Below are 27,312 nucleotides of genomic sequence, written 5' to 3'. Positions count from 1 at the left end.
CTATAAAAATCGCATTTATTATCCGATTTCGTTGAAATCTGACGCAGTGGCTTATGTTAGGCTTTACAAGATCCGTGTCCTATATGGTTCAGATCTGTTTATATTTGGATATAGCTGCCAAAAAGGGCTATATCGAACTATATCTTCATAAAGCCCCCATATAGACTGATCCGTCGATTTAGGGTCTTAGGCCCATAAATGCCTTATTTATTATCCGATTTTTGCTGAAATTTGGGACAGTGAGTTGTGTTAGGCCCTTCGACATCCTTCCTCAGACAGGTTCAGATTTGGATATAGCTGCCATATAGACCGATTCTCTGATTTAGGGTCTTAGGCCCAAAAAAGCCTCATTTATTATCCGATTTTGCTGAAATTTGGGACAGGGAGTTGCGTTTTGCCACACGACATCCTTCTTCCATTTATCCCAGATCGGTTCAGATTTGGATATAGCTGCCATATAGACCGATCCTCCGATTGAGGGTCTTAGGCCCATAAAAGTCGCATTTATTGTCCGATTTTGCCAAAATTGGGGACAGTGAGTGGTGCTAAGCCCCTCGACATCTCTCTTCAATTTGGCCCAGATCGGTCCAGATTAGGATATAGCTGCCATATAGACCGATCTCTTGATTTAAGGCTTTGGACCCATAAAAGGCGCATTTATTGTCCGATGTCATCGAAATTTGGGACAGTGAGGTAAGTTAACCCCTCGACATACCTCTGCAATATGGCACAGGTCGGCCTAGATTTGGATATAGCTGCCATATAGACCGATCTCTCGATTTAAGATTTTGAGCCTGAAAAAGGCGCATTTATTGTCCGATTTTTCCAAAATTTGGGACAGTGAGTTTAGTTAGGCTCCTCGACATCCTTCTTCAATTTGGCTTAGACCGGTCCAGATTTGAATATAGCTGTCATATAGATCGATCTCTTGATTTAAGGCTATGGGCCCATAAAAGGCGCATTTATTGTCCGATGTCATCGAAATTTGGGACAGTGAGGTAAGTTAAGCTCCTCGACATACCTCTGCAATATGGCACAGATCGGTTCAGATTTGGATATAGCTGCCATATAGACCGATCTCTCGATTTAAGGTTTTGAGCCCAAAAAAGGCGCATTTATTGTCCGATGTCGCCAACATTTGGGACAGTGAGTTCTATTGGGCCCTTCGACATTCATCTTCAATTTGGCTCAGATCGGTTCAGATTTGGGTATAGCTGCCATATATACACAAAGGCGCATTTATAATCCGATTTCACTGAAATTTGACACAGTGTCTTTGTTAGGCTTTTCGACATCCGTGTAGTATATGGTTCAGATCAGTTTATTTTTAGATATAGCTACTAAACAAATCAATATTTTGTTATACAGGGTGGCTGATGAAAGCCGCTACCAAAAAAAAAATGTAATAACTTTTTTTCTATTTAATAATAATAATTTAATAATTAATTTAATTAATTAATTAATTAATTTAATTAATAATAATTTAATAATTAATTTAATAATTTAATTTAACATGAATAAAAGAAAAATGTATTCCATACACCGAAAAAAAAATGTAGCAATATTCATCATTGTAGCAATATTCATCAGCCACCCTGTACACAATTGAACAATTATTCAATTATTAGTATTTGGTCAAAATCAGATCTTATTTCCATATAGCTGCTAAGGGGCATAAGGTATGCATTTTTCACCGGATTTTGACGAAAGGTGGTTTACATATATACCCGAGGTGGTGGGTATCCAAAGTTCGGCCGGCCGAACTTAACGCCTTTTTTCTTGTTTTATAATCACCATCATAGGATGTGGATATACTAATCAAGTATTGATCTGCGATCATTTGAACGACTGAAGGTATCTGCTTGAAAAATGTGCGCAAAAATACTTTTGCTAATAAAAACTGAAATTTTTGTCAAGTATTCAAATTTTATTTCATTGGAATCGGTAAATTGGTCTTTGCCACTGTCGTTTTTTCGGGATGCGTCGGTTACCTTTGTACTATATGTGGCTGGTCTTCACCCCGCATACCACAGTTTTGCTTATTTTCTTTGTTCAACACAATTTTTTGGCTCAAAACCATTACCAAAATCCTTTGATCCAGACTAAAAGAAAACTTTTATTTGCAGTAACATTTCTTGTGGGTTTAAACTTCCCTAGAAAATTATTTTTGTTTGCCTTTTTTGTTGTTTCCAAAATTGGTCAAGCAATGAAGATGGAAAGACTGGAATTTCAAACTTCGAAAGTGACTAGAGCAAAGAGTCAAGGTCAGTCAAATGTCCATAGAAAGAATATGACTATAAATTCTATCTAATCAAAATATTCTTGCTAAAATTGTTAAAAAAAACAACTATTTGTCAAAAGACAAAGCATCACTAGAATTAAGGAAGCATACAGGTATGGAGACACATTAAAAGCGCATCAACCGCACAACAACATCATAAATGGCCAAATTCTTCAAAAGAGATTTAAGACTACAACAACGGCATTGCCAGATACAAAATTCAAAATAACCACAATTCCAGCTCCTCAAAGCTAAAGTCTGAATGCTCACCACCTTAGCCTCTGTTCAGGTAAGCAGAGCAAAGTCTAGCCGAATAGTTGACGTTGGGTTTGCGGTTTAAGCCGAAACCCAAAGTAAAGTTTGATATCAGCAACTGTTGTTGATGTCGGCGATCTCATAACGAAAATAGACGTCGCGTTGTAAACAACATTTTTCCCTCACTCACTTTGATCACAGAGCGTCTGTAGTGCGCGTGCAAAAAAAAACGAATAAAATAAGTCTACTAGCCATAGTAAGCGACCAGCATACAGACAGACAGACGGTGGTGATACAAAACCAAAAACACCATAAAACCAAAGCGAAGAAACACAACAAATAAAAAAAAGTGCCAATAAACTACAACTAGGCTTTCTGTGAGCAAAAATCATGGCCAAAAAGTAAATAAAGAGATAATTTATCTAAAAAAGGCAAAACTTAACTAAGAATAGAAAAAAGATCTCTAAAGCATTGGTGTTTGTTTGATGGTTTTGTTTTTTATTTGCTAAACAAAAATAAGAGAAATATTTCTTAAATTTAAAAATTACGAATATCAAAATGCCGGCATAAAATTTGAAGTGTTTTTTGTTTGTTTTTGTGCCAAATCATTGCAGTCAGCATCATCCTTTGGCGGATTGAAATACTACGTTTGAAAGAAATGTTAACCACTTTAACAAAATAATTTGATTTTAAAGTGTTTGTGGAGGCTGACAACAAAAAAAGTTGGAATTTTCGAAAAACAACGAATCAAAATAAATATAAATGAAGAAAACATATTGAAGTGCTTTTATTTCAGTGATCGAAACAAATATTTTCAATTGTGTTCTTATTGTTTTTATACTGCTACAAACAACTTTGTCATTTCTTTGTTTTTTTTCTCAATTTTTGATGAATAGTTAAATAAAAAAAAAAATTGGCCGTGGAAAGTGGAGGTAAGCCTACGACAATTTATTACAATTAATCTATAAACAAGTAAGAACTGGCTATAGTCGGGCGAAGCCGACCTTTGGATACCCTACATCACATTGGACATGCAGGCTAAGTCGTCGAATTTGAAATTAACTTCAATGTATTGGGTTGCCCAAAAAGTAATTGCGGATTTTTCATATAGTCGGCGTTGACAAATATTTTCACAGCGTGTGACTCTGTAATTGCATTCTTTCTTCTGTCAGTTATCAGCTGTTACTTCGAGCAAAATCCGAACATACTGTAGGAGCCATAGAGTAAATCGTTGTGCAAATTTTTGAGAAGATCGATTGATAAACGGGTTAGTAAAAAAATCGGGAGATGCATATATTTGGAAGCTATATCTAAATCTGAACCGATTTCCATGAAATTCATCAATAATGTCGAGACTTATAAGAGAACCCCTCGTGCAAAATTTTGTGAGAATCGCAATTACGATATATTGGGTTGCCCAAAAAGTAATTGCGGATTTTTTAAAAGAAAGTAAATGCATTTTTAATAAAACTTAGAATGAACTTTAATCAAATATACTTTTTTTACACTTTGTTTCTAAAGAAAGCTAAAAGTAACAGCTGATAACTGACAGAAGAAAGAATGCAATTACAGAGTCACAAGCTGTGAAAAAATTTGTCAACGCCGACTATATGAAAAATCCGCAATTACTTTTTGGGCAACCCATAATTACAATTTTAGTCCAAATCGGACGAACATATATATCGCAGCTATACCTAAATCTGAACCGAATTCCATGAAATTAAACAATAATGTCAAGACATATAGGAGAATCCCTCTTGCAAAATTTCGAGTGAAACGGTTAACAAATGACCAAATTATTGCAATACTAGTCCAAATCGGACGAACATATATGTGGGAGCTAAATCTAAATCTGAACCGATTTATATGAATTTAAACAATAATGTCGAGACTTGTAAAGTAATTCCTCCTGCAAAATTCCGTGAGAATCGGTTTACAAATGACTATATAATTGCAATTTTACTCCAAATCGGACGAACATATATATGGGAGCTATATTTAAATCTGAACCGATTTCTATGAAATTCACCAATAATATCGAGACCTATAAGAGAATCACTAGTGCAAAATTTCATGTGAATCGGTTAATAAATGACCAAATTTTTGGAATACTAGTCCAAATCGGACGAACATATATACGGGAGCTATATCAAAATCTGAACCGATTTCCATCAAATGCACCAATAATGTCGAGACCTATAAAAGAATCCCTCATCAATTTCGTGAGAATCGTTTTACAAATGACTATATAATTGCAATTTTACTCTAAATCGGACGAACATATATACGGGAACTATATCTATATCTGAACCGATTTCCATGAAATTTATCAATAATTTCGAGACTTAGCTGGGAACTCTTCGTGACGATATAATTGCAATTTTATTCCAAATCGGACGAACATATATACCTAAATCTGAACTGATTTCCATGCAAATCACCAATAATGACGAGATTTATAAGAGAAACCCTCGTGCAAAATTTTGTGAGAATAGGATTACAATTAACGATATAATTGCAATTTTAGTCCAAATCGGACGAACATATATATGGGAGCTATATTTAAATCTGAACCGATTTTTTCTAATTTCAATAGGCTTCGTGTCTAGGCCCAAAAAAATGCTTGTGCCAAATTTGAATACGATCAGATCAAAATTGCGACCTGTACTTTGTACACAAATTAACTTGGACAGACGGACAGGCAGACAGGCGGACATAGCTAAATCGAATCAGAAAGTAATTCTGAGTCGATCGGTATGCTTATCAATGGGTCTATCTAATGGTGATTTCGATTGTGAAAAAAAGTGCAGCATTTTTTCGACATGTTGCACTGAGATCGAAATTTTGTGTTCGATTCTCCAAAAAAGTGTAACCCCACCACCGAGTAAATGTTCGTTTGTAATGGTGTTGCCCACTGAAAGTGAAAAAATGCTGCATTTTCTACACCGTGGCTAGGCTAGGATGGAGAATGCCGCACTTTAAATCAGCTGCTATCATCTCATGTGCATGCCACCGTTCAAGCAAATTTTGGTTGAAAAGAAGAAGAAGAAAACAATTTGTAGAATGTTTGGCAAAATATTAAAAAGAAATACATAAAAAAAGGAAAAAGTAATCGGGTTTTATTTAGCTAACGGCATATTAGATGCATTGCTACATTTTACAGCATTATTTGGTTGAAATTACAATATACGGGCATATTAACATGTTCGATTGAAAATGTAAAAAGTGTAAAACTATGAGAGGGATAAGGCAGCATTCCCAAAATGTTGTCCCGTATAAGTGCAACATTAGTGTAACATTTTTTTTTCAGAATCGAAATCACCATAACTTCCTTCTGGCTGTTACAAACAAATTCACTAAGTCATAATACTCTGTAGCACAATAGTCGAATATGGGAATAATAAGATTGATCGAAGGCCTATCATTACAGAGTGTATGGTAAAGGAAGCCTTGAGGAGCTTCAAACCATTTAAGTCACCAGGACCTGATGGAATAACATCTTTACGGACCAATAACAACCAGGACGGTGAAGTCACGAATAGTCTTGGAGTGAAGAAGAAGATTAACGCGTTCTGTGAGAATGGCACTATCCGCATCGTTTGGGTGCCGGGGCACAACGAAGTAAGGGGGTTGGAAAGTACAAACGAGTTAACAGTGAAGGCCAGAGGACTGCCGCCAACAAACTTGGTAAACTCGAACCCTTTCGGTTCGACGCAGTGCGAACTAAGAGCGTGGGCTACGAACGAAACGGTCGGTAGGACGACGAAAATCCTATGGGGAGACCCGGGTGGTGAGATGACGATGCTATTAATGAAATGAAGTGCGCAGGAGGATAGTAAATCTTTCAGTATCATAACAGGATACATATGACTACGAGCTCAGTTATGCATAATCGGTGCAGCAAGTGATAGCATGTGTAGTGGCATGGGACGGATTAATATCCGCATCCCCTTTTCAATCTAACCTAACCTTTATAGAATGATCTGCCGACTTAGCCAATGAAAACAGCATTTATTTTCCGATTTCGCTGAAATTCGAAGCAATGATTTGCAATAAGCCTCCTGTTATCCAACCAGAATATTTGCCAGGTCGGGCCATATTTAGATATAGCTGACATGTAGACCGCTCTTCCAATTTATGGTCTTAATCTCATAAAAAGCGGATTTATTGCCCGATTTCGCTGAAACTGGGACTTGTATAAGAATTCTCGGTAACTGAATCAAACATGGGACTTGTGTAAGAGTTCTCCGTAACTGAATCAAACATGGTGCAGGCCAGCCCATGTTTGGACTGATCTACGTCACAATTTGGTGGATCTCTATCTGAATTCTCTTCTTCGGTCTGTTATGCTGAACTCATTAGACCAAGGGTATACAAGTGTAAAAGCTAGTAAGGGAGATGGCTTAACACACGCGTTTTAACCTTACCTAACATAAACCAATCTACCGATTTAAGCTAAAAAAAAGTTGCCAATTAATATTCCAAAAAGCAACTGCGGGGATACTTCTCCCATATTAGTGAGTGCTGTCCGATACAAGTTTAAGCTTAATGGTAAGAACCTGCTTTTTATTGGTAAGTCCAAACGGCTTCCCGCAGAGAGACACCACTTAGTAGAGGAGTTCACATGGCTGATTAACCAAGGTAAATTCCTCACGAGTTCCCCAGCACTAGGAGGGAAAATCACCACCGAAGAGTTTTTCTCGCCGGGATTTGAACCCTGGCTTTCAGCAACAGAGGCGGACATGCTTACCTCTGACCTACAGTGGCACCGATTTAAGTTCTTGGGTCCATAAAGGTCATATTAAACACCCGACCAACAATATCAAGTTCCTGAAAGCCCATATCTTTCTCTACAAACGTGTTTATAATTTGACATTGCCCTGATCAATAGATAAAAATGTGTGTACTTATTGCTATATTTTTTGCCACTGAGGTGGTATCCTGTGGCACAATGGTCCAATCTCTGGAATTCCCAAGAAATTTAATTCTAAAAAATCGTTCATATAAGTCCCGCATGATGATAACAATGATGTATGTGTAGAACTGAACTGAAATTTAGTAATAAGCATCGCAGTTACAAACAACTTGGCAATGAGGTTCATGAGATTGAAACTCAGATTCTAAATACTTATATGTTATGTTTAGCTATGTTTTATATACTCAAATGAGTTTTCTTAAAGCTGTGTCTCTGTTTGTATACTGCATGCACCAAGATCCGCCACATCAATATTCGCATTCGTCAAAAACCTTTATTATGAAGAACAAACAAAGACTAAAAACGACAAAGCTTTTGCAAAAAAAAAAATAAATAAAAATAAACTCATGCATAGTCGAATTGGTTTAAAAGTAAAGGTGTGACTTATATTACCGCTAAACTTATTTTAAATTTTGTTTTATTTATTTAACACATTTATGGTAATTCAAACCAAAGGCTAGACATTGATCAGCATGTTGAGCATTGCCCGATGGATTGACTTATTATAATTCTTTGATTGCGATTGTTTTTGCTTACATAGAGTAGTTTACCTTCTGTGTAATAGGCCTTCAAAGGGCTCTCTGGATTGTTGTGAATTAAAAAAAAGGTTGCCACTACTCCAGAGACCTATTAATATAGAACACATTTCTGAAGGCTTAGAATGTGGTATTATTGAATGCATTAGAGGATTTTAAATTTATTGTAGTGCCACCCATCCTCAATGACAACGCAAAGAATTTAAATATTTGAAGAAACAAAACAAAAAATTATAAAACAACGCACTTTAAGTTCAAGGGACCTTTATACAGTATTATATTGTTTGTATGTTTGATTATTTGTTCCGTATAGACTCAAAAAAGACTGAACCGATTTCCTTGAAATTTTCACAGATTGTGTAGGTTGGCCTGGAAGGAAACATAGGCTATATAATTTTTTGATATCGAAAGGGGGTGGACCCTCCTCCTTACCCCAAAAGTACTACCCAAAAATAAAAGTGTACCGATCGGGACAATATGGGACTCAAATGAAAGGTATTTAGGAGTAGAGTACGAATTTCATATTAAAAATTGGGTCTAAGTAACAGGAGACCGCTCCACCCCCAAAACCTTCTAAAATAGGTTTATTGGAAGATCATGGCTATATGGGAATCAAATAAAAAGTATTCGGGTGTAGATTGCGGATATGGACAGAAGGGAGGAACAGGCTTTATAGTTTGTTGATACCCGTTACCCTAAAATCACCACCCAAAATCAAAAGTGGAGTGGAATGACAATATGGGAATCAAATGAAAGGTGATGAAGGGTACAATGCGAATATGGTATAAAAAATTGGGTCCAAGTATTCAAGAAGCCTAATCGTTAAACTCCTCCAACCAGACAAATTGAACGTTCATATCCATATGTAGCTCAAATGAAAGGTATTCGGGAGTAGATTACGAATCTGGCATACAAAATCAGATTAAAGTTTCGGATGCCACACCAACCCCCCAAAAACGCCCCAAATGGGCATATTAATCAATTATGACTATATGGGACTGGGTTTGTTTGTTTGTTCCGTAGACTCAAAAACGACTGAATCTATTTTCTTAAAATTTTCATAGATTGTGTAAGTTGGTCTGGAAGGAAACATTAGCTATATACATTTTTGATATCTGATGGCGGCGGACCCTCCACCATACCACCTAAGATCAAAAATTGGCCGATAGGCACAATTTCAGTATCAAATGAAAGATTTTAGAGATTAGAAAACAAATAATGTATTAAAATTTTGGGTCCAAGTACCGAGCGGACCGCCCCAAACTCAAAAATCATCTCAACAGGTATATTCGACATTCATGTCAATATGGGACTCAAATAAAAAGTATTTGGCAGTAGATTACAAATATGGCATATAAAATTAGGTTCAAGTAATGAAAGATTGCCCCACTCCCAAATACCCACAAATGGGCAAATTAGCCTACCATGTCTATATGGGACTCAAATGAAAGGTATTTGGGAGGAGATTACGAATATGACATTAAAATTTGCGTTCAGGTCTATGTGGCGCTTTTTCTTCCAAAAATACATCAACTAGGTTCATTGACCCATTATGACAACATGGGGCCCAAATGAAAAGTAATTGAGAATAGGTATTTCAACATTGCACTTTTTCAACTCCAATTTTTTCATACATAATTAGTACAGTGACTTGAAAATTCGCTTTCAATTAAGACTTACCGCATAACTGAAAAGGAATTTCATTTATCCGAACCACGCTTAACTGAAAATTACGGATAAGTGAAACAAAAAAGATGAATTTTTAGAGTTTTACTTTTGCGGTTTCGACTATATATGATTCGGCTCGGCCGAACTTAGCACGCTTATACTTGTTTCGGTATGCATCGCTAACTCTTGTATTACAAGTGGCTGTTCTTAACCCTCAGCTCCATCGCTCAGCAGTTTTTCTATAAAACAGTGCAGTTCCATCGACATTTGTCATATAACACCCATTTTGATAATAAATTTTAACGATTTGCAGTCGTTGCTCGTTTGTGGATTTCTCCTTGGTGAAATGGCAGAGTATACTGAATACTTTTCACTTTCACATATTCAAGCGCACCACTAAATTTAGCCAAGATGGAATATTTTCCTTCTCGACTAATGGCAGACGCTTGGATGTCAAGGATTCCCTCAGATCTTGAATCCATGAATCCGAAAGACTTGTTCCCTACGGGTTCAACAAGTTGAGACTGAAGATACATAGAAGCGGTGTGGTTTGGGAAACAGGAGACGACTCAACAGTTGTTGCTGAACACCTGTCTAAGGAACTATCAACCAAATCTCTAAAGCTTGGCGAATTGCGGGAGACTGAAAGTGCCCTTGCCACGATCAAAAGGGAAATCCGGATGGTTTTGGGCTCAAGGTGTGCGCCAACGAGGAAGGACGTAACTCAAAAGGTACTTCGATAGCAGCAGCTAATGAAGCATCTATAGAGAAATTGTCCACACCGCAGTGTCCAGTGTCCTGAGGAAGAGTGGTTCCTATGCTCTTAACTACGCCTGGATGCGCAAAGAAACACATCATGACAAGATTGAACGAATTTTGTGAGCATGAACTTCTGGCGGACTCAGAATACAAGGCTCACCAAATAGTTGTGGAAATTTTGAATCCTGAGTATGGTCCGTTTTTTGCAGACACATCTCCACCATTGTAAGGCCGCTTCGGCAGCACTAAAGGTCCTTTTGATGGCAGGAGGATTTGGCGTGGTTCTTATCAAGGAACCGTGGATAGAAAATGGTAACGGAACAGTGGTGGAAATTCTGAATCCTGACTATGGTCTGGTTTCTGCAGACAAATCTCCACCATTGTAAGGCCGTTTCGGTGGCACTAAAGGTGCTTTTGATGACAGGGGAATTTGACGTGATTCTTATCCAGGAACCGTGGGTGGAAAATGCAAACGCAATTGTGGTGAAAGTTCTGAATCCTGGTCCGGTTTCTTCAGATAAATCTCGATCATTGTAAGACCGCTTCAGCGGCACTAGAGGTCTTTCTGATGGCAGAAGGATTTGACGTGGTTCTTACCCAGGAACCGTTGATGTGTAGACGAACGGTTCATGGACTAAGTATTCCTGGATTTAAACTACTCAAGGGTACGGGGAACGGGAGACACAGATCCTGTATTCTTGCAAGAGTAGTTTAAATGTTTTTCTTTTCCCGTCGCTAAGCACTGAAGATTTAGTAGAAGCTAGCCTGGAAATTAATAAATCTCATTACTGGCTGGTTTTCCTATATGGTAGTGTGGTGAACGGAGCTTCAAAATCCACATATTGTTCAACTCTTAACCAGGTCCAAAGTATGACGTCGTTGTGCATCACAGCCGCGCTGAAGACGACACCATCTGATGCTCTAAACTTAATGCTACAACTAATGCCTGTAAACATCGTGTCTAGACAAATTACTGCGTCCACTGCTGTGAGGCTAAGGGAGCACAATGTCTGGCAGCTACGTACATTGTGTTATCCTTTATACGATGCCCAGTGTTCCAGGCAGTGTGGATTGATAATCGTACTATACTGCTTTTGATAAAAAGTACTGATACAACCGATTGGAATTACAATCTCCCTGGTAATGGAAATATCATAGACTTCTGAACGGATGGTACTAAACTATACAACCAGGTGGGCTTTGGGGTAACGCGACCACTGTGGTTTGTATCAAGCGGAGAATCTTGCAATTAAAGAATTGGTGGAGTGGTTATGATATTATGTCATATTGACGATTGGTATAAATATCCAGCCAGGCAGCTAATCTAATCTTAAAGAGTTCTACCTCTGCTGTCTCTGGTCGGAACAGACATCTCATGTATTGTGTCCGTCATGACAAGTCACTGTCTGATCGGAAAACATGCTGACAGACTGAAGGCTGCAAGTATCGACTTTTGCAGAAGCTGATTTAGCGGATATGAACATTCGTAGATTGTTAGACGTTTTTAACCAATCTGGATGGTTGAACGGTAGAAACTAGAACTCATCTTCCTTCTCCTGCTCTTATGGTATCACAATGGACGAAAACGTCTAGGTAAGTCTGAATGGCAGACTCCCACTTAGGTTAGATAAAATAAGGTTTCCTACTATCGCCTCTATTGTCCTGCCCCTATCTTCTATCCACTCTCTCATAGCCTTAAGTTTCTCAACAACTGTGGCTGTCTTACTCTTCACCAGTATTGTCAATAATCCCGAATTGTCAACAATATGAAAGTACCCATACCCATATATTGAACCATGCGATGAAAGTTGAGTGGAAACTTTTTGTCTTAATAAAACTTTCATTTACCAAAAGGGGTGCAAAGATGCTTAGATTTCAGAGAGTGAAATCTACTACAAATCCTAACAACCAATGTTGGAAATGATTGCGTTGACCTAGAGAGGGGAGAGAGAAATAAAAGAAAGACCAAGTACCGTTTTGAGACGCGTATTTTCATTGTCACTTTCCTTTGGTTAGATGTTGTGTGGCTGGGCTGTCGTTGATAATAGAGACCAAGTCAGTACATTTTAAATGATGCAACATGACTGAAGAGAAAACAAAATAGCAAAGAATATTGCCAAGTTTTTATACATTGTTTTCAGAGATGGAAAACGTGTTTTGTAGTTACATCGATTCTTAATTTATTGTTCAACAAAGTTGAACACCATGATACCCTAAATTGTTTTGCAATCTCCCGACTTCTCTTACTTCGCCCCACTGTGCCAAACTTGCCGAACACAGGGCTCATTATGCATTGCATAGTTATAGTACGATTTAAAAAAAATGAATATTTTTATTTTTAGAATTTCAAACTTTTATTTATAATACTGTATGTATTAATAAAGCTTTCTTAATGAGCATAGGCTGAAACTGGACTTTTTCTGTTCCTATTTTTAGATAATAAATTAACTAGTTTTTTTTATCTGAATAGCGTTTCTTTGAAATAGAAGTCATCTAGAACATCATAGAATGTCGAAATTCTACATAAATTAGCAAATAGTGAAAGAATTTGATTTCTTAAGCCTACCTTAAGAAACTATCAGAGGTGTTCGCATACCACAGTAGCATTGTATTTAGATTTATGTTATTTTTTAGCAGTTGTATGTGAAATCATTTTGGTAAATAAAGACTCCAACAAGCAACTGTTAAATTTCAATTTAGCCCAAATTATAGGAAGAACTGCATAAGGAAATATTTTTTTCGCCATGTCATTGACCAGTGGACCGTCCATGAGTATTTAAAAAAAAAATTATGTGTGGGAGAAAAATAGTTTTTTTTTCACACTATTTAGAGGCTAATTAGTAAAAGAATTTCAAGCTTATTAAGATTATGTAATATTAAAATCCAGACAGTATTGGCATACATATCGCATATGGTATATATGTCCCTCTGATATAAGCAGGGCTGCGGAGTCCAGCTTTTGAGGCCGGATTCGAAATAGGAGTCGGACTACTGAACCGAAGTCGGAGTTTGGTTTGGAGTTGAGCATGCTTGCCCCGACTTCGAACCGCTCTCCGATTCCGGCTTAATTCCGCTGCCTCGATGTTCCGTTTGTAAGGTCCAATTTTGCACCACTTCACCGCAACGTTTCTTTTAGGTCATCTTTGAAGTTAAGTGGCTTGATGATGCCACCAGCCTAAAAACCACACCAAATTATCGTATTTTTAACTTCCACCAAGGATGGGGGCATACAAATTTCATCATTCCGTTTGTAACACCTCGAAATATTCGTCTTAGATCGTATAGAGTGCATAAATTCTTGATAGTCATGACATTTTAAGTCGATCTAGCCATATACGTCCGTCCCTCTATCCTCTGCCAAAAGCACGCTAACTTTCGAAGAAGCAAAGGTAGGCACCCAAAAGTTAGCATGATACTTCTTATGTAGGTCGCTTGAGATTGTAAAAGAGCTAAATTGGACCACGTGAAGACATAGCTTCAATATAAAGTGATCTCCAGAATATAATTTTTGAGTCTCTAGACTCTCGACTCAGACCTCGACTCCGGTTCGGAGTCGAGGGCAAGACTCCGCAGCCCTGGATATAACACAGTACAGTGTCATAGAAGGCATGATAAAGAAGGGAAGATAATCTGGGCAGTGCCTTCGTTTGAACCCCAAAAGTCAACGGTACTGTTTTGTTAGGAGCTGAATTTTGCTGGACTACATACCGACTTGTTAGCGGGAGGGTAGGTTTGCTTTCATCTCGAAAACGGGAAAATCGAAAACGGGAAAAACTCTCTCCCCAAGAACAATATGCCTATAAGTCCCACATTCTTCATTATGACAACCTTGGTGAGATTGATTAACACTTGTCTCTAGGGACTTGACAACTTTGAATTTAATTTGTGAATGCACTCTTACACTAAACATCCGACTGTCATTGTCAATTAACTCAGTAAACTCAAAATTTTTCACCAAACAACGTCTGCAAAAAATAAAAATTTGCAAAAAAAAATCGGAGTAGGTGCCCGCTACTTTGCCGTCATTTTCACTGACGATACTCATTTTTAGCTTAATGGGTTCGTCAATAAGCAAAATACGCGCTATTGGTCAGGTGAAAATCCATATGTGCTTCATGAATCATATGTGCGGTTTGCATGCCAGCGGTGTCATTGGACCATACTTCTTCGTCGACGATGCCATTCATTATCGTGAATGGACAACACTACTGCACCATGCTCACTGATTATTTTTGACAAGAATTGGAAGATATGAACCTGGACGACCCATTGACATACAGATTAAATATGAGGCAGCCACTGCAGCTAATCGATGGGAGAATGGAAAGGATGGGAGCAGCTCATACCATCGCGGTATAATCGTCGTTAGGAAACTCGGAAGGAAGGGAAGAGGTTTCCGACGACACTTGAGGTCGAGTGTGGGGCAGTGCTGCCAGCGGCACAGTCTTGGACTGACGGAACCCTAGTATAGCCCGTCTGGAAGATCATGTTATACGGATGGATCAAAGCTAGGGGACAGAGTGGGCCTCGGGGTCTACTACAGGGACTGAGATCCGAGCGATTACGGAATGCGTGAGGTGGTGTGCTGTTAAAGCGAGGACGTCAAGTGTGAACATCTTTACGTTTTATTTAAAAAAAATTGTCAAGTCCTTATTGGAAATACCGAAATTAGAGACTCTTTACAGGTATACGGCTATTGGCATGCTTACACTAAGGGTCGCTTGGTAGACAGTGTCTTTCATGATGTGGTTTGCTTTATCCAAGGAAGTTTTGGGGTTTTAGGTTTAGTAAGAGTGGCAGTCCTTTACAGACTTACTTAGACAATTTTAAGTTCATTGTGATACCACAGTAGCGACAGACTGGTAATCCAAGCACGCTGTCAACTCGGCTACCGGGGCGCCCGATAAGGGTGGTAGCATGCTTGGGGGCTCAAAAGGGAATAAAAGAGGCTTTAATATCGTGGAGGCCACCGTAGCCCAGAGATTAGCATCTCCGCCTACGACGCTAAACGTCTGGGTTCGAATTCTGGTAGGAACATCAGAAAATTTTTCACCGGTGGTTATCTCCTCCTAATAATTTTTGAGGTACTTTGCCATGTTAAAACTCCCCAAAGCGGTGTTGCTCTGCGGCACGCCGTTCGGACTCGCCTATAAAAAAGGAGGTCCCTTATCATTCAGCTTAAACTTGAATCGTACAGCACTCATTGATTTGCGAGAAGTTTGCCTTAGTTCCTTAATGGAATGTTCGTGGGCAAATTTGTCAATTTAATATCGTGCAGTGAGAGTCCATATATGGCATTCTAGTGGACATAAACCTACCCCCTATTTGGTGAATTGGATTAGTACTATGCTGAAAGATCGGATTCGCAGCGCATCATAGGCGGAGGGATCGATTTTAATTAGTGGAACTCAAAATTGAGGAGTTTTTTCCACTTTTTAGTGGCTTTTGGTTCAGGGAGCATTGGGGAAACTGTATGGACTTGAGATAAACTTCAGAAAAACTTAGCTGGTACATTTCACCAGGAGGAGATAACTGGATGTCAGGAGAGAGGAGGGGGGTCGAAAAGGAACTGAATTAGCTCTACTCCTTTCACAACTCCATATACAGAATGCTTACGATGGATTCCCACCAACGAATGTCTAGTGTGACATCGGGGTCTAGATAATAGTGCCCTCCACAGTATAATCGAGAAGGTATAGGGCAACGCGGCGGTGGTGACATCTGGTGTAAGGAGGAGTTCCCTGAGAAAGGTGGAACATTCCATTCTCGATTTTAGGCCTTTGCACCAGTATTTGGGGTGTGCTTTCAGAGGGTCTTGATTTCCTGTTCTCCTGGGTGATGGGGATGCAGCTTGGCGGCATGTAATATGGGGCGCAACTTATTATTTACCAGAGGAGTCCTTCCTTGTTGAAAGCAGGGTTGCCGGGATATTTGAGTTCAAGAATGGGTTTAAATTGGATGACAACACCGGGCCAAGAGTCTTCATTGAGTTCCTTGCACATTCATGTTGTGTGTATGACAGCAAATATAGCCCTAGGACTGTGACGTTACTTACCTAAGGGCACCTGAAACTTTGGGCCTTCTTCTGTTCTGCTTGGGGATGAGGTTACGCCTTGGCGGTATGCTATATGAGGAGTAACTGTTTTTCTACCACAGCTGCCCCAAAAAGAGATCTCTAGGCTGGAGGTAGCACGCCCTTCCCGGGACCTTCTGTATACATCAAATTCTTTGGAATCAGGGAATCATACAGTTTCTGGACGTGTCTATTAGCCTCTATCAGGCGGAGGTCTCCTTGGTCCTGAAAACACTGAAGACGATGTCGTTGCGGGAGCGGCGGTCCAATCAGATGTTTGTGGATGGTAGGTCATGCGAGGTCGAGAGTAGTAAGAAGATGCAAGGTGTTTCATCGAACCATGGGAAAGGCCGTCAGTCTTTGCTGGCACCCGGCTCATCAAGAGGTGTGGGGAACGGAGCAGGTAGAGAAGACGTATTGCACGACGACCACATGCATTAGGCTTGGCATGATGCTGTGGCTTGAAGAGAGCTGAAGTTCCAAATATATCGCGAAAAGTAACGTCGCTGATTATGAGGCTGAGGAAAATTGACTGTGGACTGCTAATAGGCGTACTGACTGGTCACAGTTATATCAGGTTTTTGATATCGCGCTGGCAGCAAAAAGAGGTAGACTTCTGCAGGGTATGCAATGATGACAAGGGGGAGTTGGAGACAGTTGATAAACTTTATATCGGTTGAGTACAATTTGTGTCACGCAATTACAAGGAAAAGACACAGGATATTGGGTGAACACCTTTTTCCGTGCCTTTATTCCCTCCAGGCACTAAGTCCTCTCGTCATACGGAAGTTTTTTAGATGCCTAAACTAGCTGACTGCTTGATTTTCTCTCCTGTGGCAGTTTCTCCCTGATATGCCGGGTTCTGCCGAATTTGTTATGCTGTAGACGATTTTGTTATGTTGCAAGACATTGAAATATCCATTTCAGACCCTACAAAGTATAAATATTTCTGATCGGCGTAAAGTTCTAAGACGATTAAACGATGTCTGTTTGTCCGTCAGTTGTAATCACGCTACAGTCTTTAAAAATTAAGATATTGAGTTGACTTTTTGCACAGCCTCGTATTCTTCTAGATATAAGTTCTAAAATGGGCCACATCGGACTATATTTGGATACAGCTGCCATATAGACCGATCTTGCGATTTAGAGTCTTAAGCCTATAACAGGCGCATTTATTACCCGATTTTGCTGAAATTAGGAATAGTGAGTTGTATCAAGACTTCCAACATCTGCGCCGAAAATTGTCCAGACCGGACTATATTTGGATATAGCTGCGATATAGGCCGATCTGCCGATTTAGGGACCTAAGCCCGTAAAAGCCTCTATTATTACCCTATTTCGCTGAAATTTGAAACGCTGAGTTGTTCTAAGCCTCCCGACATCCCTCTCAAATATGGTTCAGGTCGGACTATATTTAGACATAGCTGCTATATAGACCGATTTGCCGATTAAGGGTCTTAGCCCATAAAAGCCACAATTATTATTCGATTTCGCTGAAATTTGAAACAGTGAGTTGTTTTACGTCTCCCAACATCCGACTCAAATATGGTTAAGATCGAACTATATTTAGATAGAGCTGTCATTAAGAGTCTTAAGCCCATAACAGCCGCATTTATTACCCGATTTGGCTGGAATTTGACGCAATGACTTGTATTAAGCCTCACGTCATCCGTTCACACATAGTCCAGATGAGACTATATTTTGATGTAGCTGCCATATAGATCGATCTTCCAATTTATGGTCTTAATCCCATAAAAAGCGGATTTGTTACCAGATTTCACTGAAACTAGAACTAGAGTTCTCGGGACCTTAATCAAATATAATCCAAACCAGACCCGATTTGCATATCGCAATGGATGAGGTAGTGAAGTTGTTATACAAGAGGATGGTTAATTTCTCCATGGTGGTGGGTATCCAAAGTTCGGCACGACCGAACTTTACACTTTTTTACTTGTTCTGTTCCACCTTCATCTAGGGATAAGACAAAAGACATAAGTTCCTCGAGTGAGACAGCATTCCCTTCAACATAACCTAAACAAGCACAAATCGTTGTAGATACTAATAAAATAAGTAAATCAAGATTAAAGTCGGGCGTTGTCGCCTATATATTGGGTTGCCCAAAAAGTAATTGCGGATTTTTCATATAGTCGGCGTTGACAAATTTTTTTACAGCTTGTGACTCTGTAATTGCATTCTTTCTTCCGTCAGTTATCAGCTGCTACTTTTAGCTTGCTTTAGAAAAAAAGTGTAAAAAAGTATATTTGATTAAAGTTCATTCTAAGTTATATTAAAAATGCATTTACTTTCTTTTAAAAAATCCGCAATTACTTTTTGGGCAACCCAATATATTACGCCACACCTACCACATAAGTGCAAATTGGACTATATAGTTATATGGACGCTATATCTTATTCTAAACCGATTTTGATAGATGCCAGACCTGTTGAGATAAGTAATAAAATAATCCGTACCAAATTTCGGGCAAATCCATGATTATCTTATCTTATTTTAACGATTCATCAATTAATATTCACTAATTCATCAGTGTCTCTAAACCGAAAGAAGAATTGGTACCGTATCAATGGTATTGATAGTAAAGCAAAACAGTGAATTAATACCAAAGCAATACCGTATGGTATTTATAATGCTTTACATCATTAACACCAAACGGTATTGTTTTGCTATTACTTTACTATCAATACCGATGGTATCAATTTTTCGTTCGGTGTACCAAATTTGAAGTTAGCACCAACTCATACATCATGCAATTCAGATGTAACAGAGACCCCCTTTAACATTTCAAGATTATTGCATAGATAAAGATATTCCTTTACTCTTGACGTACAATGTAACATGTAAACAGCAATCAGAAAAAAGGAAGTAATTAAATCAGATCCATTAAAAAACGCCTCTCAGCCATTTAAACTCAACTAAATACCTTACATTTAGATTTATCAAAATGTCCTCACTATAATTTGTCTTCATTTCAACGATTCGTAATAACTGGTCTTTGTAATGTTTTAATAATTAATGTGCATCATAAGCGTTCCCAACACTTTGAGGTGTAAATTGTTAGCATTTAAAGTTTCATTAGTGTAGTCGTAATGAGCTTGGCAAGCATTTCATTCGCATTTGGTGCCCACTGTAAAAATTGTTGCCCCAAAATATGAGTAACACGTAGACCGACAGACCCACAAACCCTTTTGATTAGAACTACAATATAAACGTTAAGAAAACAAAAAAAAAAAAAACAAAAACTCCAAATCATCAATTGCACAATTATGCACATTGTAGGCAAATGTGTGCGCTTTGTGCCTCTAACAAACGAACGTCATGAGCAGCAGCCGCAAATACGTGTGAATTGATAGGAATACACTAAGAAATTGAACACAGATTCAAAATCTTCGGTTTTCAACAATAAATCTCCTTAATCAGTATGTATTGCTAAGGTGCACAAATTTTAAGAGCTCTAGCTCAATCCGTCTATATATGTACCAAATGGCACGAACTATACCACGAAATGTGTTTTTACATCCACCACCATTCCATTTGTACACCTCGAAATATTCGTCTAATGTCTTGATCGTCTCGACGTTCTGAGTCGATCTAGCCATGACCTACCGTCTGTCGAAATCACGATAGCGGTCGAACGCGTAAAGCTAGCCACTTGATATTTTGCACAGATACTTAATATTGATGTAGGTCGTTGGGTTTGCAAATGAGCCATATCGGTTCAGAATTAGATATAGCTGCCATATAAACCAATCTCCTGATTTGACTTATTGAGTCCCGGAAGCCGCATCTTTTGTCCGATTAGGCTGAAATTTCGCACCTAGTACGACTTCCAACAACTGTGCCGAGTACGGTCTAAATCGGTCTATAACCTGATATAGCTCCTATATAAACCGATCTCCCGATTTGACTTCTTGAACCGCCGGAAGCCGCAGCTTTTGTCCGATAAGGCTGAAATTTTGCATAAAGTGTTCTGCTATTACTTTCAACATCAGTGCCGAGTACGGTCCAAATCGGTCTAAAACCTAGTATAGCTCCCATATAAACAGATCTCCCGATTTGACATCTTTAGCCCTTACACGCCGCAATTTTTGTCCGATTTAGCTAAAATTTTGCACATTGTGTTCTGTTATTACATCCAACAACTGAGCCAAGTACGGTCCAAATCGGTCTGTAACCTGGTATATCTCCCATATAAACCGGTCTCTCGGTTATCGGTGCGGTTTCTAGAAGCTCTAATTTATGCTGGTTTGACAGAAGTTTTGTATGTTGAATAAAATTATGTCCTTCAACCAAATTTATGTTGTGGCACGATAAACGTAAAATCTGAGACTGCACAGAAGCTGGACATCGGATAGCTGCAAACACAACAGGTGGCAACGGCATACTCCACGCGGCTAATCAAATTGTTTGAAGAAAGCACTCCCTGGCGCGATAGTAAAGAGTGATTTTTTAGCTATTATCTTTTTAGCAACACTGGTTTAAACAGCTCATAAACGTTTCGTGTTTTGTTTCACTGTCAAACATCTTCAGTTAAGTCTATAATTTAACCATGAGACGTTTCACAAACGAACAACGGCTTGCAAAACTATTGAACTTTATTATCAAAATGAGTGCTCTGTTAAGAAAGTTTAACGCGCACTTCTTTCATTGAGCGTCGAGGCTCTCTTTTAGCTCAATGGTAACGTAAATAAGCAGGATTGTTGATTTTAGAGTGAAGATCAGCCAGAAGCATTGCAAGAGCTACCAATACATTCAGAAAAAGTCATCGTTTGGTGCGGTTAATGGGCTGGTGACATCATTGGACTGTACTTCTTCAAAGATATCGTAACGTAACTGTGAATGGTAAGCGCGAGACGATATCCCACATTGTTTGCCCAAAATGCAAGAGCTTGACTTGCATGACATGTGGTTTCCACAAGACGGTGCCACATACCACACAGCACGCGTAACAATGGACTTATTGAGAGGCGAATTCGGTGAACATTTTATTTCACGTTCGGGACCGGTAATTTGGCCGCCTAGATCGTGCGATTTAACGCCCTTAGACTACTTTTTGTGGGGTTATGTTAAAGCTCAATGACGCAATGGAAGACAACATTGAAGCATTTATTCGTGAGAACCGGCCTAAATGATGGAAAGAGTATGCTAAAATTGGACTAAGCGGATGAATCATTTGAGGCGCAGTCATGCAGACTCACTTAGACATTTTCCTTCATTGTGTCACTACAGAAACAAGAGATGGAAGATGCCTTCTAGTTTCTACTGTTCGCTTTAAAAAGCCCAATAACTTTCGAATATTCACATTCGCTAAATCACACTTATAGTGCGGGACACACAACGAAGGTTTTCTATAGTCTGTTCTTCTTCGATGTCCACACAGCTTCTGCAAAAGTCGTTGCTGGCAATCTTCAGTCTGTGTCAGCATGTTTTTCGATTGGACAGTGACCTGTCATGACGGACACAATGACTAAGACGTCTGTTGTAGCCAATGACAGCAAGGCGGTAGACCTCTTCAAGTCTAAATTAGATCAGATAGTTTTGGAATGCTCACAAGCCCCTCTATGTAACCAAATATCATTTGTTGTCCTTCGGCCCTGGTCCTGAAAACTTAGCTTACATATCGCTAGAGGCATACCCACAGGTTCTAGTTTCCATGAAATGTGTAAGGTAGTTCGTAGTCTCGCAAGCTCGTCCGCTTTGCAATTCCTTGTGATATCTCTGTGGCTCGGCACCCAGAACAGGTGCATTTTGAACTGTTCGGTCATCTCGTTGAGAGATCTGCGACAGTCGAGGACGGTTTTGGTGTTCAGAAATACGATCTCCAGGGATTTAATGGATGTCTGGCTGTCTGAGAAGATATTTATGCCAATCGTCGTAATGACATTATATCATAGCCATTCCACCACTTCCCTAATTGAAAGGATCTCCGTTTGATAAACACTGCAGTGGTCCGGTAACCTTCTCGATATGATCAGATCTAGATTTTCTGAGTACACCCCTAAGCCCGCCTGGTCGTTTAGTTTGGAACCCTCCGTATAGAAGTCTATATAACTTCTGTTACCAGGGTTATCGTAGTTTCAATCGGTTGTATCAGGAAATAAAGTAAAATAAAGTAAGAGTACACCACAAAACCCACCTGATCGTCTAGTTTAAAACCATTCGTATAGAAGTCTATGTAACTCTATTACCAGGGATATGGTAGTTCCAATCGGTTCTATCGAGAATAGTGGCACAGTACTTTCTATCAAAAAGCGACTCAGGTAGGGTGTAATCCACACTGTCTGGAACATCGGATACTGCATCAAGGATAACACAGGTGTCCGTAACCGCCACATGACCAATGAGAAAGCTTCCTTAACCTCACAGCAGTGGTCGCTGCAATTTGGGTAGCCACAATGTCCAGAAGCATAAGATGTAGCATTAAATTCAGTGCATCAGATGGTGTAGTCCTCAGTGCGGCTATGATGCACAAACGAGGCATCCTTTGGATCCGCTTGAGTATTGAACAGTAGGTGGATTTTTGAATCGCCGTCCATCAGACCACAACACCATATAGCAATATAGGTCTGACAACTGCAGTATATACCCAATTCATGACACGCGGTCTAAACCCCCAACTTTTGCCAGGTGTATCACTGCCTTTCTTGCCCTTTCCAAAATGTTGGATTTGAAGTTCAATTTCCTGTACACCCAGGTATTTTGTGCTTTCAGTAAATGGAACATTCTCTCCTCCCAAGGAGACAGGTTCCACTGTAGGCAACTTGTATCTCCTGCTGAAAAGAACTACTTCTGTCTTGCACGGATTTACATCTAGACCACTTTCGGTAGCCCACTTCGCTGTTGCACGTAGAGCTTCCTGAAGTATATCTCTTAGATTGCTGGGGAACTTTCCCCTTACAGCAATTGCCACGTCATCAGCATACGCGACCACTTTTACGCCTTTTCCTTCCAGAAACAATAATATATTGTTAATGGCTATATTCCAAAGTAAAGGAGACACTACATCTCCTTGAAGTGTTCCTCTGCTGACCCATCTTTCTAGTCAGCAGCATTTTTAATAAAACTTAGAATGAACTTTAATCAAATATACTTTTTTTCTAAAGCAAGCTAAAAGTAACAGCTGATAACTGACAGAAGAAAGAATGCAATTACAGAGTCACAAGCTGTGAAAAAATTTGTCAACGCCGACTACATGAAAAATCCGCAATTACTTTTTGGGCAACCCAAACAGATCCCAAGCCTGCCGTAATGTATCTTTTAGTAAGTAAGTTATTAATACACTTTTTTACGGTAGAGTTGATGCCTAGAAACTTCAACTCCTTAATGATTGACGTCGGTTTTACATTATTGAAAGCATCTTCAATGTCAAGAAATGCTACCATTGTATATTCCTTGACAGCGAGAGAACCCTAAGTGTAGCCGACTAGGTCGTGAAGGACTGTTTCAGTGGACTTGTCTTTACTACAATATATGCATGCTGCTGCCGCGACTGGCGATCTCCAGGGATATTTACCTTAAGATATGTTACTATCAACCTCTCAAGAGTCTTCAGCATAAAGAATGACAAAGTATTAGGCCGAAAATCTATCGCCTTCGTGTGGGAGGGTTTTCCTGCTTTCGGAATGAAAGGGACCTCCATCCCACAGGTATATATGTCATTCTGATACAAGCAGAGTATATCTCCCTAAGCCATGGAACCAGTCTATCTGATACAGCTTGTAATTCAACTGGTAATACATCATCAGGGCCTGGCGACTTAAAGGAGTCGAAACTTTTTATCGCCAAAGTATTTTTGGCTTAGACACAATTTCCCCAATAACTCCCGACGAATGTATACCAGTGACAACCTCTTCTGGCGCCACATTGTTCGCTGGAGAATTTCCTGGGAAATGGGTATCAACTAGTAGTGCTTCCTCACTAGACATTGTCCATACATTCTCTGACTTCTGAATATACCCCACCGTAATAGGTCTCGAGGACAGAATCTTCCTTAGCCTAGAGGCCTCAGAAGTATCCTCCACGAAGCTGCAGAATTCTACCCAGGATTTTTTCTGAGCCTTTCTGAGCTCGCCTTTATATTTTCTTAGCTCAGCCTTATAGACGTCCCAAACGTGTGGTGCTCTTGTGGCTTTTGCTCTGTTGAAGAGTTTTCTGAAGGCCTTCCTTAGACCAACCAGTTCTGGGCTTCGCACTAGGACATGCTGACACAAGCGAGTCATTCAGGGCATTCGTGATCCGCTTGGCCACTATGTCTATATCCTCCGTAGTTTTCAGTTGCAGTTGCTCTTGTACAGTTTCTCTAGACGATTTTTTTCGAGTGTATTTATAAAACACATATTTTTATTTTTCCGACAAATGAATTTTAACACTTTTCACAAGTCATTAGCCCCACATTGTGTATACGTATGAATGTTTATTTATTATTTTTTTTCTCTTTTTTTTCTTCTCAATTTAATTTCAAAAAAATGATTTGCACAAATCTAAGTAAATCTTCCTTAAACACATTACAGCACAGAAAATGAACAAATCATATCAGCAGAAAGAAGGAAAAAAAAACTTAAAAAAATTATAAAAACTAAAAATTGAGCACAGCTAAATATGCAATATGATTCTGTAGTTTTTCGTAACTAAATGAAAAATGATTTGGTTTTTTTTTTTTTTGCCAGAGGAGGAAGGTATATAGGTGTAGAGCTGTGGAGCTTGAAGCTATGCACTTTACACCTGCATTTATCATCTTATTGAATACTTGGTAAAGATTTTATGGTGTCTGATGGTGCAGAATTTTTAGCTTTTAAGTTTGTGTGATAGACTGAAGGGCCCTCTTGTTAGCCATAAGTGTTTGTTCAACATCTTAGTTAAACAACTTGCAACAATGTCTAATCTGGCCTAGTTGCCCCGAAGCTAGACATACATTAATGATTAATCCCCGAAAAAATAAAGAGATGATGGAGAGGCAGAGAGACCAGAGGAGATTTGACCAAGTAGCACTTTGCAGTTTTGTTTAAAAGTGTTATGGTGAAAATTTGCGGCTGCTGCTCTCAATGGATATGCTTCATTTTCTATCATAATCTATAATTATTCATTAAGATTGCGACAATCAACTGATTAGGAATAAAGCAATTTAAATTTGTGGATGGTATGGGAAGGAAGGAAATTTTGGAATGAAAAGTTACTTTCTGGAAAAGTGTTTTGCAGTTGACTACTTTGACTCATTGAGTGCTGAAAAGGGGAAATTTTAAGATTTAGCAAAGATTGCCGCAAGTTTTGAGAACAAATTCACATCGATTTATTAGTTAAGGTATAAGGCTTTTTAAGGATCTATGACCACTTATTAAATAGCTCAATGCGTGTTGATATAGAAGAAATTATGGCTTTAGTAAAGGTTGCCAAAGCTTGTGAGAAAAATGTTCTCCATTATAAAAGTATTTTACAATACATAGTCAAGTGCCGTTATTAGGGTGGGTCGATTGGTAAGGAAAAAAATTTTAATGGGCACTTGGTAAAGCGTTTCTGATTCCTTGGATTGTACTGAGCAAAAAAGCCAACTACACGTCTAAGGTGAAAATCAAGCCTCCAGATTTTGATTTCTCAGACTTTTGTCAGGTTTTTTTGTTGGATATTTTGGCCTATAACAGCCAAACCATTGAGAACAACTGAAAATGGTACTTTTGGTACTTTATCAATATTTTCACGATTAATTTGCACTTTCGCAAGACCTGAAGCGTTCAAATGCTTTTGTGATGTACGAGAGATTTCTTAACTATTATCTACACAATACAATATCTAAAGATTCTAGAGAAAGAAACATATCAGAGGCCACAACATCATGTTAAGTTCAAGCGTGATCGAGAGATTGCTTCAAATTTCGAAAATAGCAACCAGCTATTGTTGGCGAATTCAAACACCTCAAAGTGAACAAAATGTTTATATATCGTCCCATAAACCATTGAATGATACTGGAAGCATTCCAAAATGCCATTTAGGTAGTTCAAAAAACTGCAACAAAGCCTGAAATGGGTTTGGCTAGTAAAAGCTCGAATTCAATGAAATCCATTTGCTGGCTACTAGGAAGTGGCTCAAAATCTGAAAATATGCCGCGAAAGGATGCAGCATCAAAGTCCCTAAGACATACAAATCTCAAAAGGCATACAAAGCAAAGGAGTTGCTACACTTGCTCAAACGTGGTGAACTTCCGAACATCGTGTTTTTTTGAAAAATTTTCCAATCCAGCAATTTGAAAACTGCCAAAATGAGCGTGTATGCGAAGGCACGTACAAGAATATAAGCAAAAAAACGGACATCCAAAATAATTTTCCTTCTCAAGTGATGGAATGGACAGTTGTGAACGCTGATGGCCGTTCTCTTATCGTTTTTATGAAGCCTGTCCTTAAAGTAATTGCCATTTATTATTGGGAAAACCTTTTGGAAGCTTATTCGGAGCCGCTGCACTATGAGCCCAATGAAGGGGCAACAAATCACAAGAAGCAGGTAGGACTCTATAATTTTGCGCATGCGACTGTGAGGGCATCAAGACGACTCTGACAAAATATCAAGTCAATACGATATATGCCACGCCTACTTTTAGCGGTGAGCGTTGAATTGACCTCCTCCAAATTTATTTCTTGGGCTCCCACCGGTCTCAATTATTATGCGATTTGGCTAAAATTTTACATACTGAACTCTTTCTTATGGGACCGCCAGCATCCACATCAAATATGATTCAAACCGGTCCATATCCCGATATCTTATA

At 39.0% G+C, this 27,312-nt stretch overlaps 2 protein-coding genes across 3 annotated transcripts in view; one reads left to right on the top strand and one right to left on the bottom strand.

Annotated features, from left to right (window-relative positions):
- Positions 1-27,312, bottom strand: part of LOC106082189 (transcription factor IIIB 90 kDa subunit) — a 135,111-nt gene that overhangs the window by 37,128 nt on the left and 70,671 nt on the right. The gene's annotated exons all lie outside the window — the stretch shown is intronic.
- The window catches only part of LOC106082188 (BTB/POZ domain-containing protein 6-B), an 86,124-nt gene continuing 62,154 nt past the window's right edge, over positions 3,343-27,312 (top strand). For both annotated transcript variants that reach the window (XM_059362356.1, XM_059362355.1), the window contains exon 1: positions 3,343-3,468. The gene's annotated coding sequence lies outside the window, so the exon portion shown is untranslated. The remainder of the gene's footprint in view (positions 3,469-27,312) is intronic.

This window comes from Stomoxys calcitrans, chromosome 2 (assembly GCF_963082655.1).
Source record: "Stomoxys calcitrans chromosome 2, idStoCalc2.1, whole genome shotgun sequence".
NCBI classification, from domain to species: Eukaryota; Metazoa; Arthropoda; class Insecta; order Diptera; family Muscidae; genus Stomoxys; species Stomoxys calcitrans.
The sequence above is the reverse complement of the archived record's forward strand: the minus strand, read 5'-3'. Positions and strand labels throughout refer to the sequence as shown.